Source organism: Aegilops tauschii, chromosome 6, assembly GCF_002575655.3.
Source record: "Aegilops tauschii subsp. strangulata cultivar AL8/78 chromosome 6, Aet v6.0, whole genome shotgun sequence".
Taxonomy (NCBI): Eukaryota; Viridiplantae; Streptophyta; class Magnoliopsida; order Poales; family Poaceae; genus Aegilops; species Aegilops tauschii.
Window position 1 is genome coordinate 196,374,693 of NC_053040.3, and position 16,516 is coordinate 196,391,208.

A 16,516-nucleotide genomic window follows, 5' to 3' on the forward strand; every position below is an offset into this window, starting at 1 on the left:
CCCACCTTAGTCTCCTAAACCTCAAGAGTCATTGCTACTATATCTAGTGGCGACCAATCAAGTGGTTAGTGTAGCGCTGGTGGCACAGCAGGATGTAGACGAAGTAGCAACCGCAACCACCGTCCCCTCTGGAGAGGAAAGCAAACCCATCCCGGCAAGGTCAGATGCATTTGAAGACAAGGAAGAGCAGGGCAGCAGAGACAGTTCCAAGATCATGGCAAGGAAGAAGGTGGTGCAGTGCCTAGTGTACTTCGTCAGCTCCCTACTGTAGGGGGCTAGGTCGAGGTACTCTCGCATGCAAAAGTTGATTTTTGGCCTTATAATGGCCTCAAGGAAACTGCGCCACTACTTCCAAGCCCACGAGATCACGGTTGTCACCCGTTTCCCCTTGCAACGCATACTGAGGAACCCCGAAGCCACTGGCAGAATAGTGGAATGGGCTTTGGAATTATCCAGCTTTGGTTGGAAGTTTGATAGCACGTCAACTATTCAGAGCAGAGCACTAGCGGAGTTCATTGTAGAGTGGACACCCTACCCTGACGAAGAAGCGCTGGAGATAGTTATCCCCGGCAAGGAAGCGCCCCAAGAATGGATCATGTACTTTGATGGTGCCTTCTCCCTCCAAGGTGCAGGAGCTGGCGTGCTTCTCGTTGCTCCCACTGGGAAGCACCTCAAGTACGTCGTTCAGATTCATTTCCCCTAGGAGAAGGCTACCAACAATACTACAGAGTATGAAGGGCTCCTTGCCGGGCTCAGGATTGCGACATCACTGGGAATCAAGAAGTTGATCATCGGTGGAGATTCGCAACTTGTGGTGAGGCAAGTAAACAAGGATTATCAAAGCCCATTGATGGAGGCATACATCGAGGAAGTGAGAAAGTTGGAGGAGCGCTTTGACAGATTGCAAACAGAGCACGTGCCACGTGCGGAAAACAGCATTGCTGATCATCTGTCAAAGTGCGCTGTGCAAAAACTCCCTGTGGAACCATGGACTTTTGTTCTCCATCTGACTCAACCCTCCGTATCCCCGGCAACGGTGGCCAGAAAGAGGAGGAAAATGGATTCCGGCAATCCTCTCCTGGCAGAGCTTCCCGAAGCCCCCAGCAGAGAGCTTGGTGGGAACAACTACCCTTTGATGGGCGAGCTCCACCCTCCCGCCAAACTACCAATCTTTGCATTTGAGGCATGCGCTCCCGTAAACGAGGAGGTGCCGCTGATCCTCGTTGTCGAGCCCCTGGCTCCAACTTGGGCACGACACATAGCCCATTTCCTCCAAACAGGAGAACTTCCCGAAGAGCAAGAAGAAGCTGAAAGAGTAGCCCGGAGGGCCGGTATGTATCAATTCGTTGATGACACGCTATACAGAAGAAGGCCCAACGGTGTGAAATTGACGTGCATTTACCAGGTAGAAGGAAAGGAACTAATGGTAGAGATACACAAGGGTATGTGTGGCTCCCACATTGGATCAAGGGCCTTGGTTGGAAAAGCTTTCTGGCAAGATTTCTACTGGCCCACAGCCCTCCAAGATGCAATTGAGCTAGTCACCAAGTGTGAAGCCTGACAGTTCCACTCCAAGAATATCCATCAGCCTGCTCAAGCTCTCCAAACAGTCCCTTTGTCATGGCCATTTTTGGTCTAGGAGCTCGATATCCTGGGCCCCTTCCCCCATGGTACCGGGAGCTTTGAATTCTTGTAAGTTGCAATCGACAAGTTTACAAAGTGGACGGAAGTGGAGCCCGTGAGGAAGGTGACTGCACAGTCAGCTATCAAGTTCTTGAAAGGATTGGTGTGCCGCTTCGGTATACCCACCCAAATCATTACCGACAATGGCACCCAATTCACAAGTCGTGCCTTCATGCAATATGTTCGTGCCCTTGGAAGCAAGATCTCATTTGCCTCTGTTGCCCATCCCAGAAGCAACGGACAAGCTGAGAGGGTGAACGCTGAAGTGCTGCGAGGACTCAAGACAAGAACATTTGATAAGTTGCAGAAGTGTGGTAGGCGATGAATCAACGAGCTTCTGGTGGTTCTTTGGTCCCTCCGTATGATACCAAATCGAGCTACCAGCCAGATTCCCTTCTCCCTAGTCTATGGGGCAGAAGCAGTGATCCCCATGGAACTCATATACGGATCACCTCGAGTGCTTGCCTATGATGAAGTAGAGCAAGAACAACACTGGGATGACAATGATGTGCTACTTGAGGAGAACCGTCTCTGGGCTGCTACGCATGCTGCACGCTACCAGCAAGCATGCGTTGCTATCACAGCCGTAGGGTTCAGGCCCGGAGTTTTGAGGAAGACAACCTTGTCCTTAGGCGTGTTTAGTCTGCCAAGGGTGCAAACAAGTTGACGCCGAAGTGGGAAACCCCTTACCGGGTAGTACGAGTCACCAGACCCGGCGCACTCCGTCTAGAGACCGGAGATGGCATTCGGTTGCAAAACTCATGGAACATTGGGCATCTCCGTAAGTTCTACCCGTAAGGCGCGGCTGTCGGGGACTACCCGACAGGCACCCTTTTGTACAAGCCTTGTCGATGTTGCATGTAACCCTTTGTACAAAGCCAAGCGCAGACCTTGAGCACCAGAGAAATAAACGAAGCGCTAGGGGCCCCGAAGAAGATTGCATGCATGCACAAGCACATCATGAGCATAGCATGATCATGTAGATAAGATCGCATGTAGCTTTGTTTTCACCTGCACTAAGCTGCAGGGTTCTTACCGCGGACTTGGTCCTGAAGAGAAGAAACGAAGACAAGCCTACATAGCAGTCCCCGGCAAGCCAAACAGGTAAGTTCCTTCTTATCCATACTCATTCTGTAAGGTGAAAACTTGTGCATATGAAAACCTCGCCACCTTCGAAACATAGGTGCTCCCACCCTTTGACTCGAATGCTGCTTCGGTCACGGTGGTCACAGTGACCTATGACGGAAAAGGTTCGGCAGGGGGCTGGTCCCTTTTTATAGTTTTGTGTCAGGTAGGCCTAGCCCCGCGCCAACAAACTGAGGGCACTGGCAGGATATCCTGCCGGGGAAAAACTTGTTTACTTGAATGTATAGAGGCATTTCACCTCTGCATGGATATGATACATGCACAAGTACCCGCAAGGCTTGCCTTTTTCGTTAATATGCTGATAAGCAAGTACATATCCTATAGAACACAACACATGGATAAAGAAGATTACATAATTTAGACTAAAGTTTGGCAAGTGCCTACATATTTTAAACTAAAAAAAGATAAGTGCCCTGCGATGCCTTTGCTCTGTCCCTCTCCTCCTCGAATCTGCAGGGGGAGATGAAGAAGATGGAGGGAAGACCTAGCTGGGATTCGGCGCCTCCCCAGGATCAGAAGGGCGCCATTCCCGGGCTGGGAGGAAGAAAATGGAGGGCAGGTGCAGTTGGTGGCATTGGTGAGACCCAGCCGGTGATGATGGTGTTGTCGGTGATCACGGCACGTCAGAGCGGTCGTCCTCACTCTTGACGCATCGTGGGTTGCCGCCGCCCTCCTCATCGCTGTCGCTCGAAGAGGCACGCCTGCTGTTGCTCGAGCACCCACCGCGGCGGCTAGGGCAGGCACCGAGCGCTCCGGGGGACTCCATAGAGAGCATGGTCGTCTCCATCGACCCGAAGCTAGAAGGATGTTGTCCCCTGAAGAAGCATGCACGGGCACAAGGAAATAAGAACCCACCTGTACACAAGATAAGCAGTACCCCAAAAGAGGGGATCTACCATAACCAATGGCGAACCGCATCAGCGGTCTCCCTTCATCATCACGGGCGAAGAGAGGATAGGCCACGGTCAACTACCACGCTTTGTGTTTACTATGGACTTCGGCGTGGTGTCGCTTATGTGGCCCTTCACTAAGGTTGGGATCACGGGCGGCCCAGCAACCAGCACGCCGGAGCCTCTACCTCCAACGCTACCGCCGCGCCGCCCGCGCGCCCACCTAAGGCCTTTTCCACCAAGTCACCGATCGGTGCGATGTGAGCCCCCAAGTGACTAAGTGGCTGTTATTTGGCACGTGGCAGCCACTTCCGAAGGAAATCACCTCCAAATGACACCCGTCCAGGGATGTGTCACACAAGCAGGCGAGAAGGTGGGCTATGCTATGATGTGACACTAAGCGGTGCATTTAATGCACCTTGTCTTGTCTGCAGAGTTACGTATGATAGCACTATTTGCTATCTAATCAGTGCACAATGACTGATTTGCCACTGTGGTGACCCCTTGATCTATAAAAGGAGGGTCGTGGCAACCTTAGAAAGGATTCGGACCCTTGTACACTCATACACGAGTAGCTGCTCTCGCCCTGAGGCAACCCTACCGGCCTAAAGCGCTGCGTCTCCACCACGGTCCTCTCATCAATCCACCAAAGCAGAACTAGGGTTTTGTGCCTCACGGCGGCCCGAACCTGGGTAAAAACTGCCCGTGTGATCGCTGTCGTGCTGCTCTGCGCCCTCCGCTCTTTATGCAATGCGCTCTTCCCCCTGCCGAACCACAAGGGGATGATGGCCCCATAGGTGTGTCACACCCTGATTTTCATGCCACAACACTTAAGCTAATAAATCATGATAAAATGTTGTTCGACAAAAACTTTTGAGTGTTTTGGACTTTGCTTGGATTGGATTTTGTCTGTTGTTTGCAAGTGCTCTAAAAATCAAATAAATCCTCCAACTCTTATACTCCCTCTCCTTGATCCAAAACTTTTCCCAATGATCATGACATGTGTATAGGGCAGCATAGTATTTTCTTTCAAAAATAATTTGGCCAAAAATTATTTTCTAAATTAGGTTTTCCAAAAAAAACCTGAGTTAAGGCTTGAACTACAAGTACTTAATCTGGGATGTGAAATATCTTTCAAAAATTATATTTGAATCCTATTAGATATAGGACTCCCAAAAACCACAAAAATATTATTTTAAAAGTTATTTTGCTATTTTATTTAAGGGATAATTAGATTTATGCCCCTAGTTGTGTCCCACTCGTCTGTTTTACCCCTAATTCCCAAAAGTCACCGGTTCTGTCCAAATCACTTTACTCCTCTTATGCTTTTGCCCTTTGACCGTTTGACCGTCAGTTTGAAAACTTCATAACTAATTCATACTAAATCAGAAAAATGCAAATAAGATACAAAATGTTCAGAAAAATATCACCTATAAGTCAGTGTCATTTGCATTCATGAAAAAAGTGTTGGAAAGTGCCCATCCGAGTTTTAACTCTTATGCTACCACCATGAATAGTAAAATCTAAAAAAGTTCAAAAAAAATTCAAAAATAATTTGGCGGCAAAGAATGACAAATGTTTTAAGTGCCTGCCAAGTTTCATTAGGGAATAACATTCGTGGGTGCCGCGGCAAAAAAAACAATCAGCACTCCAAAATAGATTATTTTTTCCCACGACTTTCACGAATGTTGTTCCCTAATGAAACTTGGCAAGCACTTAGAACACTTTTTTCATGAATGCAAATGACACTGACATATAGGTGATGTTTTTCTGAACATTTTGGTATCTTATTTGCATTTTTTAATTTTGTATGAATTAGTTATGAAGTTTTCAAACTGACGGTCAAATGGTCAAAGGGAAAAAGCATAAGAGGATCAAAGTGACTTGGACAGAATCGGTGACTTTTGGGAATTAGGGGTAAAACAGACGAGTGGGACACAACTAGGGGCATAAATCTAATTATCCCTTTATTTAAAGACTTTTTCTTTAGGCCAGAAATGATCTTTAATAGGTACAAATTATTTTAAAGTTTCAAAAATATTTGAGAAAATTTAGGGAAACTCAGTGGACATATATTTTCCATATATATGAGTTTCAACGCGTGGTTATGTTCAAAATATTGGACAAAACCCTCCAAAACCATTTATGTATATTTTAAGCATTTGAAATATTTCTGTATGAAATATTGTCAAATAAATCCAAGAAAATTCTAGCAAGTCACATATGACTAATGTGATGATATTGCCAAGTTTTATTCGAATCTATCTATCTATCTATCTATACCTATACTAATTACAGACTTCCTAGAAATTACCACGTTAATTAAAATTTACGAGCCGTTCATCTGATGGGACCAAGTTATTACGGTGGAGATACCCATATAATTATCGCTTAATTATGTGCTTAATCACGAAAAAAAACTCAAAACGCCCACCGTTGTAGAAATAGAAGCCCTCCTCCCGATCTGCTAAAAAAATAGCCCTCCCATATCCCTAACCTCATCCCCACCATCCCACCCATCGCCTGCAATGGATCCGCCGCCGCCCTGATCCCGACCATCCGCCGCCGCTCTCTGCCCCATCCACCGCCGCTGCTCACCGCATTCACCCTCTGTTGCATCCCAGCACCTCCATAGCCACCGTGGACCATCTCTCTCCTTGGTCCTCTCTTGGATCAACATGCGGTAACGGATGCTTCCGGTCGCGTGGTGGTGATGCGGCTGGTCGGGGAACAAGGGTGAGGCGGACTGTGTCCCATTCATTGATCTTCCTCCAGCTCCAATTCCTCCTCTCCCACTGATCGTCATGTCTGCGACAGGCGCTCTGCTCACCTGCGGCAGCGATGCGTATGGCAACAACAATGTCCTTTTGTGCCCCTCCACTCTTCGGACCGCTGATGCACGGAAGTACGCAGAGAAGATCACGCTCCGCTTAGCAAATTCGTCCGTGTTCTAAGTGGCTGCTCGGCAAGGTAATTTTCTTCTCTGAAGTTCTCTCATGGAACTTGGTGGAATGGATTCACGGGTGTGTTAGGTGGAGTGCCACTGGATTGCCATGTTAGTGGGCAGTACACACAAATTTTGGTTTGGCAAGGAACCGAGTCAATACTATTGTCCTTCGGCTTTGCAATGGTGATTTAGATAGTTTTTTTTTACAATCATGGTGGTTTAGTTAGTTTCTTAACAGGTGCTTCAGTTAGGACTAATAGTCCATAGTGATCGATAAGATTCAATTCTGTAGAGGACAATACAATTTTGTATAATTGGTGGTTTAGTTAGTTAAAAAAATGGTTCATGGTCTCAACTGCTATTTAGCTTACTACAGTATAGTTGTGTGAATTGTCGCTCATGAATAACACCCAATGCATTGCTTTTTGTTGCCCAGTGTACTACAATTTAATATGCAGAACTTGAGCTTTCTTTGCCATGAAAACGTCTGTCCTAATTCCCCCTAGGAGTAATTAATTCCACGTCCATATTTCTGATCATTGATGATTCATCTGTTTATGGTGCAGAGACATGGTCACATGGATGATTAGCATCTTTTGGCAAAAGCATGTTAATTCACTCAAGAAATACTACTGCTCCGATAATTACAAAAGCATGTTAATTCACTAAAGAAATACTATTGCTCTGATGACTATGAGCATCGATATCTAATCCTGATTCTTGAGGACCACTTTAGGATGTGATCATTAATGCGGCTTCAAAGCTGCTTGACATAGCATGACATTTGATTTTTACTAATCTGAAAGCATCCATGTGACCACAATCTGATGTGTGTGCCATAGGATTAGTGTTGTTTGAAGAATTCTTAATAAGGAAATTCCACAATCTGATGTGTGTGCCATATGATTGGTGTTGTTTGAAGAATTTCTTCTTACCAAGCAGGCTTATGATTTTAGCTGTCAATGCAGAGCTTGTGCCGGATGTTCATCATCAACGCCAGATAGGGGTTCAGGCTCCTGTTGAACTCATGGCATCAGCCATATGGACCTGCATGTATTTGATAGTTTGCTCAATCAGATTTATCCCTTCAACCATAGTTAAGGCTACCACACTACTTCATTGAGATTTCTTTCATACAGGACATGGATTTATAATCTCCAACAATACGGTCATGCTTCTTATATTTACTTTCAGTTCTAAATACATTTGTGATTTTCTATATGCTGTCTTACTAAACTGTGTGTCCTAAACCAACCATATAGTATATAGAAAGGATTTTAAAATGTTAGCTTATATTGCAAAATCTTGAAAATATGCGGTCTTTTTACTGTTTTTTCCGTGAACTTGGGGAGCTTGGGACAGAGTATGGTGTCAATAAGCAGTATATACCAGGACAATATTTTTGTGATATTGTATATACTAACTTAGTGATAATGGAGTGTTTACCACATTTTTGCCATGGACTCTATACTGCATTTTTGAACTGGTTAGAATAGCTGACGCCTTTTTTATCTTCCTTGTGGTATATGCTACCATCAGAGGGAGTATGTAAGGTACTAATTTCAAGTATATACTATTGTACTATATTTTGTCTATATACATAAACAACCAAGTAGTATGTGCACTTCTCTTTGTGCATGGCAGTATATACATCATTTTTTGTAAGGCAATATATAACACCTTTTTTGTGAACCAGTATACTACTTTATTTAGTCAGTACATATATACATAATCTTTTAGTCGATATATACTACTGTTCTTGATATAATGGGTAAAGCAGCGCACACATGACACGCAGCAACCGTTGTCGACTAGACGGTGGTGCCGCTGCATGGATCTATCAGTGCATGCCACGCCGCCACCGTTTCTTATTGCTGCCGTTGTCGATGAGATTGGCAGTGACGTCGCATGGGTCGACCAGTGCACACCATGCTGCCACGTTGTCGATGAGATGGTGGTGCCGTCTTATCCATCGATGCTATGTGACTAGCTTCGTCAATGGCTTTGCACCTTGATCCAGATTGTTTTCATGCAAAGCATGTCATGTTTGCCTCTTAATGACCACATCCGCTAAGTCAGCTCTCTCTCTCTCTCTACTACTGCAACTAACTAACTGTGATGATCTTCTCCAGGTTTTTTGGCTGGATACTGAGATGGCACCATTGTGCTGCTGAAGTTAAACCCTGTTTATTGGGACGTACAAGCGGTCGGCAAGCACACATGGCGGCCAGGGATAAGACATATTTTTCCAATGACTGCTGCTAGGATTGATGTCCTATTGCCGGAGAAACAATGGCAACAGTCACACCGTTTTGTCCAGCGATGATATCATCCATGTCTATTATTTTGTTGACAATCACCATAGGTGCCCGCTCTTTCTTAATAGATTTGCATTTTGATCTCTGTAGCTTTTTATGGATGAAACCTAACTATGTTACATGCATGCCTCATCTATGCATTTTACCACTACTATTTTCTTAAAGATGGTAACATTGTCCATCAGATCTTTTTCTTAGTTTCTTTCCAAGGTAATTGGTGTGGTTGATTGCTATCGAGTGCAAATATTCTGCTGCCGAGACAAAAAATACTTATCTCTGGATCTGAAATAGCAAACAGTAAATAAAAGTGATGCACACATTGGTCTTTGAATGTGACATACAAAAAAAGGATTTTATAATAACGTTTAAAGGTAGACCGTACAAATCAACATGTATAATTTTTCTGAAACTTCAAGAACGCACCATTCAGGGTTTTCACGAAATATCATGATATATTAATGTCACAGAGTTCTAGATCGTGGATTTGGTAAGCACACAAGATTTTTGAATCACACCGTTAATAAAGGAGAAAGATAGTATATTTTGTGATGAAAATATAATAATTATTCTTAGAGTAAGGCATGTTAAATAATAAACTATGGCATACTGAGATCCAATAAGTCAATAGGCGTATGAAAAAACTGGTGAATATTGTCATATTGTAGATGCGCATGTTCAATTTCACATTTTAATTTAATTGCATAAATTGTGTATGACTCGAACTCTAGAGAAATTTTTCTCGGTGCGGGCACTCAATTCACGAGCCAAACATTGATGCGGGCTACTATGGGGGCTAGGAAGCAGGATCAACTTGAAGCCAACTTAAAATTAATTCTAGTGAGCATTTGGTCTTCATTTTGTCGCGATGCAAACACATGAACGTGTGGACTACCATCCATTGATGCGTGGAGACCAGGTTATTGTAGCAACATTTATGCCAATGTTTTTATCTACTGATCGATCTATAATTTCCTTTTTCTATTTATTTAGAGTTGATCTCTGTTTTCTCTTTGTCTGTTCATGCTTGTGGCAAAATTGCAGATATTCATGTATCGGCCTCACGCGTGTCGTTGCTGGAGCCCATTCATGGCGAGGATACATGGTTGATGGCCCAACAATCCTTATGGGATGGAAGGATCCCATGACTATAGGAATGGCACTAAATAAACTGTGTACTAACTAGAGAAATGATTTATTTCATAGGTCTAGAATATATAGGCTGACAAGTATTTGGCATTCTGTCTTTTTAATAAGTAGATGATTTTTCTACAATAGTTCCATGTTCATATGTCATGCTTCTTTGGTGCAATAGGAAACAATGCCATTGATCGACCAGATTATATAGGGATTTATATCATCCTGATATATATATTTCTACAAGTAGTTTATACGAGCCTCAAAACACTGATTTTCGATAAATCTTCTCTCTTTTGGTCTCTTATGTTTTCTTGCTTCAAAATATGTTATGGAATGTTTTGTGGGGCACATATCCAATATACATAGAAGCAAGGTTAATGAAAAAAAAGAAAATCTGAAATGTTAGAAGAAATTCTTTGGATCCTTTCATGTAACTTAAACTCAACTAATCAATCACTCTTTTTGGCCACATATGTTCTCTTGCTTCAAGTTTCTATATTATGGAATGAGTTTATCACTGAAAACAATTATAAAAATTTGGTTCTATCGGGCACATATCGGATATACATAAAAGCAAGGATAATGAAATAAAATAAAATCAAAAGTGTTAAAATAATTATTTGACTCCTTTTAAGTCACTTAGAATTAAAGTAATAAAAAAATGAGACACGTCATATGTGCTTGCAATTTCACTGGATGGATGGGCGTTTCACTTTTTTCCCCTTCATGTTATATGTTTTCATTCAACAAAATAATTACATACAACTTATTGCGAATGCACGGGTTGACGACTAGTCAAAATAGTTTTGGTTCACAAAAGTGCCCCAAAACCATCCGTGTCCAGATCCAAATTTGAGCAACTCTACTTTGCCAACTGACTCCTTTTGGTCTCAATTTTTGTGGACATTCTAAAATACTCAAATGGTGACACTACACCAAGTGGTGCATCAAGGAGAAAAGATTTGCATGACTAACTCTTGGAAAACCCATTTCTGTTGATTTCTAGGGTTTGCCAAAGTTACATTGGCAACTTTCTCCAAATGGACTAAAACTTGGTGATCCATCTCAACTCTATATTTCATTTGATCCTGTTAATTCTCATGTCAAGTGGAATTCATTTGCTTGCTCAAAACTTTATCAAACACCTTATGCCATTTTTTCCAAAATCATCATTTTGACCCCTTCCACGATTCTTCTTGAGTTCAATACCAGGGCTACTCCTAGTCCTACTCTACCTCCAGTAACAATGGCAAGTTCATAGCTCCATTATTGGGGGTGAAAACCTCTCCCTCTCTCTCTGGACAACATCTTTCTCTCTCTCCCTCAACCTCTCTCCTCTCCTAGTGGCTCTTCAGAGCATCCAATGCCCCTCCCCACTTCTTTACTTCTCTGCGCTACCAGATACGAGTGGGCATGCCCCTGCCGCTTAAACAATGCTAGGGCATGCCAAACGCATGCTCAGAGCGCGCTACAGTGCGCCAAGACACTGCAGCCGCCCTCTGCCCGACGCCTCCGACCACCTCGGCTCTCCCCCGCGCGCCAGCAGGACCACCTCGAAGTCTGCAGCATGCTACACCCCTGTCCCCCTCTTCCTTCTCCCTCCTGCTTCCTCCCTCATATGCGCACCGGCCGCCCGAAAGCTCCAATAGGCAGCCTCACACGCGCGACGCCTCTGACCCTTCCCCGCTCCCCCGTTCTCTTCCCCTTAGCCTAGACCATATCCAGGAACGCCCTGGACATGGCCCCGGGTGCCAATGCAGCCTCTGGCATTGCCTTGGCCGTGGCCGTGGACGACACCCATGGTGCGCCATGGCTTTGCCATAGAGAGCCTCTCCAAGCCCCTCTCTTGACGCCCTTCACTCTCTCTCCCTCTCCTAATTCTCCTGGACCATCCCACTCCTCCTCCCGTGCCTCCCTTCTCCTCCTGCCACAGCACGACCGCCGCTTCGGCTCGCTCAAATTCGAGCAACGTCGAGCTCACCTCGCTCCCATTCCACCACCAACGCGCTCCCCCTAGTTCGGCAATCCTCCCCACCTCCTCAAACCATCGCCAGGACACCCGAACGCCGGGAGCCACGGACGGCCAACGGCCTCCCCCGCCACCGTCAAAACCGGGGTGACCTCGGTCCCCTCCGGCGGACGTGACCTACCCCAGCGGATGCTCCGCTCCGCGCCGAGCTCGCCCATAGGCGGAGCGCCGCGGGAGACGGGCGGAGGCGCCGGCTATCGCCGTACGAGCACCGGCGGTGCGCTCTGCCTCCCGTCCTCTCCTTCGAGCGGGAGGTAGAGGACAACCACGCCACCAACCGGCAGGGGCCCCACCTGTAAGCGGCAGCGGCGGCTTGGCCGGCCCCTCTGTCAGGTTAAGTGGAGACGGGCTCCCACGAAAACCGCCTTCGCGACTGCAGACGTACCCTGGGAGTACGCCTTCGACGCCACCACTTCCCCTGCGAGGCTGGGCCACTGGGCTGAGCTCAGTAGGTGTTATTTAGCTGCGCTTCGCCCAGAGCGCGTAATAAGGGTAACTCCTTATTCTCTTTCTTTTTCTTGGAATATTGTAAAATACCTAAACAATTCGTTTGTAATCCCAATTTAGTGATTCAAAATCCTAGTGACTCTATAAATCATGATCTATCACGTGGTGCTACTTGTACATTTTTTCAGAAACATTTCCTTCACAAATATATATGATATCCCATTTTCCCATTTCTGTGATAAACTTTAGAAAATCACAGAGAGCCCATTTTTGATCAAAAGGACACGATACACATTCCTAGATACTTATAAGTTCTAAACTTAGATTTTGAACATTTTTTTCCAGTACTTTCTATGCCAAATGAAATATTGGTCCATTTCTCCATATATTGCCAACTTTGCAAATTCATAGGAAAATCATTTGAACTCAAAATCCAGTGAAACCAACTCCTAGATGCTTCTAAAATCATTCCTTGTTAAATGGGTCCTTTTCTCATTTTTCAAAATAATATTTCTGTATACTTCTTGCAAATCCATAAATCCCTTGAATCCTTCATATTGAAATGTTCAAAAATCCTCATTGATCCACATACCATAAAAACACTTTGGTCATTTTTCATATGGCCAAAGGTATCCTAGAAAATTCCAGCTCACATTTTTAGAGCAGTTTTAATTTTGCCTTGTTGTGTTCCTTATTGTGATTGTTTCCGACGTTAGTTGATGAAGTAGACGGAATACTCAGAGATGGACCAGAAGGATTGAAGATCTTGCGGAGCCAGGCAAGCAGCCCTTTGACATGATGCACCTCTCTTGTTCATCAATAAATTTTCCGTATGCATGATGACATTGTTGATTATGAACTTGATATAACATTGCATTGATGCATGTCCGTTGTTACTTGCATGTTCGTAGCTCTACCTTGTGCTAGAGGTGCAATGAAAAATACTTGATATTGACGCATGATGTTGCATCTATGCCATGGTCATTTCTTGGTTACAATCCTTTGAAAACCCCATCGGTGCCCCTAATGCTCGTGGGTAATGTTGAACTAGGTCATCACTTGATGAAGAAGTGGTGCACCGAAGCAAGTGAATATGTGTTGTTTACAGAGACAGATTAGATTTAAGACTTGTTGACCGTCCCAACTAAACATGCGCAACCACTCTACCCTTATATGGGAAAGGGCATTATTGATTACCTAGTTCATGCTAACATGGATGCCCGCATTACTAGTGACGGGAGTGGCGTGGTCACTCTCGGGACGGGGTCGTGCTAGGTAGGGCGGCCATGACTATTTTTATAGGTCACCGGACACACCGTTGGTACCCCGTGCTTGTGATATGTGATGAATACGGGAGCGTGGCTCCACAAATTTTTTTAGTATGTGACAATGTTTGGCACGGGGGCTGCTAACAATCGAGTGGACTCCTTGTTAGGCACGGCTAGGGAAAGGTAGTGATCGGGTGCTTACCCCAGGTACTTGAGGTACCAGGGGTCGTGGATGACACGGAAGTTCCCAGGATCTTGTGGGTAAAGTGTGCAACCTCTGTAGAGTGTCAAACTATTCGAATAGCCGTGTCCACGGTCAAGGATGGTTGGGTGCTGCTGCTTAGACTATGTCCATATGTTTCTGACAAACAACACAGTTTGGTAGCATTGTTGATGTGATTCGTGAGGATGTCACGATGAGCTTGAGCATGAGTTGTTCATAAATCTTCCTTGACGTTGATGTTTGTAACGTCTTGATACTTATTGCAGACGCATTCATGTCCTTGATAAATGTTGATCATACTTGCATGAGAAAAACTATCTTACCACCAACATGCCAACATAGTGATATTATCATGCATATGTCATTTTGTTACCATTCATGGGTTGCTTGCAAGTACATTCAAAGTACTCATTAGCTTGCCACTGGTTATTTTATTGGCCAGGCATGAAAGAAAAGGATATGATGAAGAATACTTTGGTGACGAACATGCGAGCTAGGACGCTTCCTAGTCAGAATGCCTGTAGGGTTAAGGCAGATGACTGGGTTCACGCTATCGTTGAAGATTTCCGTTGCAAGTTTATGAAGACTTGGCCATAAAGGTCATATTTGAGTAAAACGGTATTTACTGGGTGTAAGACTCTTGTTATTCAATTTCCGTGTGTTCAATGAGCATTGATCTCTGGGATCACTGTACACGGGCATTCGGTGATCACGACTTATGAGTCGGGGTCCCCATAGAGCTAGTATCAGAGCCATCCTAACTGTAGGAAGCCTTAATTAGCATGGTCGTTAGTTAGGGTAAAACTATTTTCAAAACTATTGCTAATTTTCAAACTGTCTATACTTCTCTTCCCTTCTGAGTTTTTCAGAAAACAAGATACATTTTCCCTATTGATCTCTTCCCCCTCAAAACTTTTTGTAAATGGTCGCTAGTACCCTTATGCCCCTGACCACTAGATTCCTTGAAATCCTTGTGGATAACCTAGAAGGAATATGTCGGCGTCCTAGGAACGGGGGTCCCCACACTTGCCTGCCTGCGGCCCATGACGTGGCTCCACCAACAGCCTGGTACGGCCCATCTTCGGCAGCAATCACTCAAGACCCTCGTGAGGCGGACGACACCAAGACCTCCTCAGGGGCAGCCTCACTAGGCTGGCTCCCAAGGAGCGGAGATATCTATGCAAGGGCCACCTCGCGAGGTTCACGTGACGTGAGCCATGACGACCAAGGCCAGGCGGGCGCCAGCGGGTGCAGTGTACCAGTTTCCTCTTTGGTGCTAAAGGGGCAAGCGCAGGCGAGGAGTCCCGAGGCGTCAGGCAAAGGTTTCCATATCGGTGCAACGAGACCAAGACCAGCAGGACGGCAGGACGGAGGTCACTGCGGAGCCCACGGCGGCGTCACCACCAGAGCCTTTGGTAGGCGAAGACCACCTTTTGTCAGGATAGCTTGTACTAGTTGTCTCCCTTCAAATTTGGCCGTTGTGGGATCCCTTCCCGCCTAACATTTGAGAAGAGGACCAAGGCCTCTATAAATAGGACTAGCCACCACCATAGGAGGCAACTGGTCTTGGATAAGATCCATTCCACCAAGGCCATCGCACCAGCTCACCGAGCTCTACAACTCCTCTCCTCAGGAGGCCGTTCTTACCTTGTACTGTTCATCCTCAGCCTACAAGGCAATCCACCACACCACACTGGAGTAGGGTATTACACCGCAACAGTGGCCTGAACCAGTATAAACTCTTGTGTCTCTCGTTCCTTGGGTTCATGGAGCTAGGCCTTGGGATTGTTGTGCGAGCGAGCTAGGGAGAGAGAGAGAGATCTTCGTGCGCACCCCCGTGTTCGAACCTCAAGGGTTTGCTGGAACCCGTAATCCGACATTTGGCGCGCCATGTAGGGGGTGCACCAAAGCTTCGCTTCCCCGCTTGCTTCATGGGAATCCGGGCCTTCACCCCCGTCTTGCGGCGCGTGCGGTGGCCGCACAAGTTCAAGCCAGAGATGCCGCCTCGATATGATGGCACGGCGGATCCAGCGGCTTTCCTGCCGGCGTACGAGGAGGTCGTTCTCGAAGCCGGAGGCGACGACCAAGTCATGGCCAACTGGTTCCCCATGGCCCTCGCGGGCGTGCCACGCGCCTGGTTGCTCAACCTGTCGGGGTCCTCTATGGCCTCCTGGGAGGAGCTGCGCAGCCTCTTCATCACACACTTCGCGGCGCAGGCGCCCCCAGCCGTTGCAGCCCTCCTTGGTGGATCGCAGTCACCACCCTCGGATCGCCACGTCAAGCAGTTCGTACGCTAGATGGGCACTGCTCGCGCGCAGCAGGGGGCTCCCCCGGAATGGGCGGTGCCCCAGGCTGACCTCACCTTCAGTTCAGAGGACCACCCGGCAATCGCTGCAGGCTCAGGCGCTCTCCTGATGCTCTGCACGCC

General features: G+C 46.0%; 2 long non-coding RNA genes across 4 annotated transcripts; both read left to right on the forward strand.

Annotated features, from left to right (window-relative positions):
• The first annotated feature begins 6,159 nt into the window (after window positions 1-6,159).
• On the forward strand, window positions 6,160-10,386 carry LOC109733118 (uncharacterized). 3 transcript variants are annotated; one of them, XR_002225551.3, is made up of 5 exons: window positions 6,160-6,455; window positions 6,537-6,689; window positions 7,635-9,031; window positions 9,713-9,900; window positions 10,026-10,386. It is a non-coding gene; the product is annotated as an uncharacterized lncRNA (long non-coding RNA). The 3 variants fall into 3 exon arrangements; XR_012187570.1 differs by lacking the exon at window positions 9,713-9,900; XR_005759892.2 differs by lacking the exons at window positions 9,713-9,900; window positions 10,026-10,386 and having other exon boundaries at window positions 6,161-6,455; window positions 7,635-9,148.
• Window positions 10,387-10,976: 590 nt separating this feature from the next.
• On the forward strand, window positions 10,977-16,283 carry LOC120966371 (uncharacterized). Its single transcript, XR_005759893.3, has 3 exons — window positions 10,977-12,642; window positions 13,314-13,375; window positions 14,531-16,283. It is a non-coding gene; the product is annotated as an uncharacterized lncRNA (long non-coding RNA).
• The last annotated feature ends 233 nt before the right edge of the window (window positions 16,284-16,516 follow it).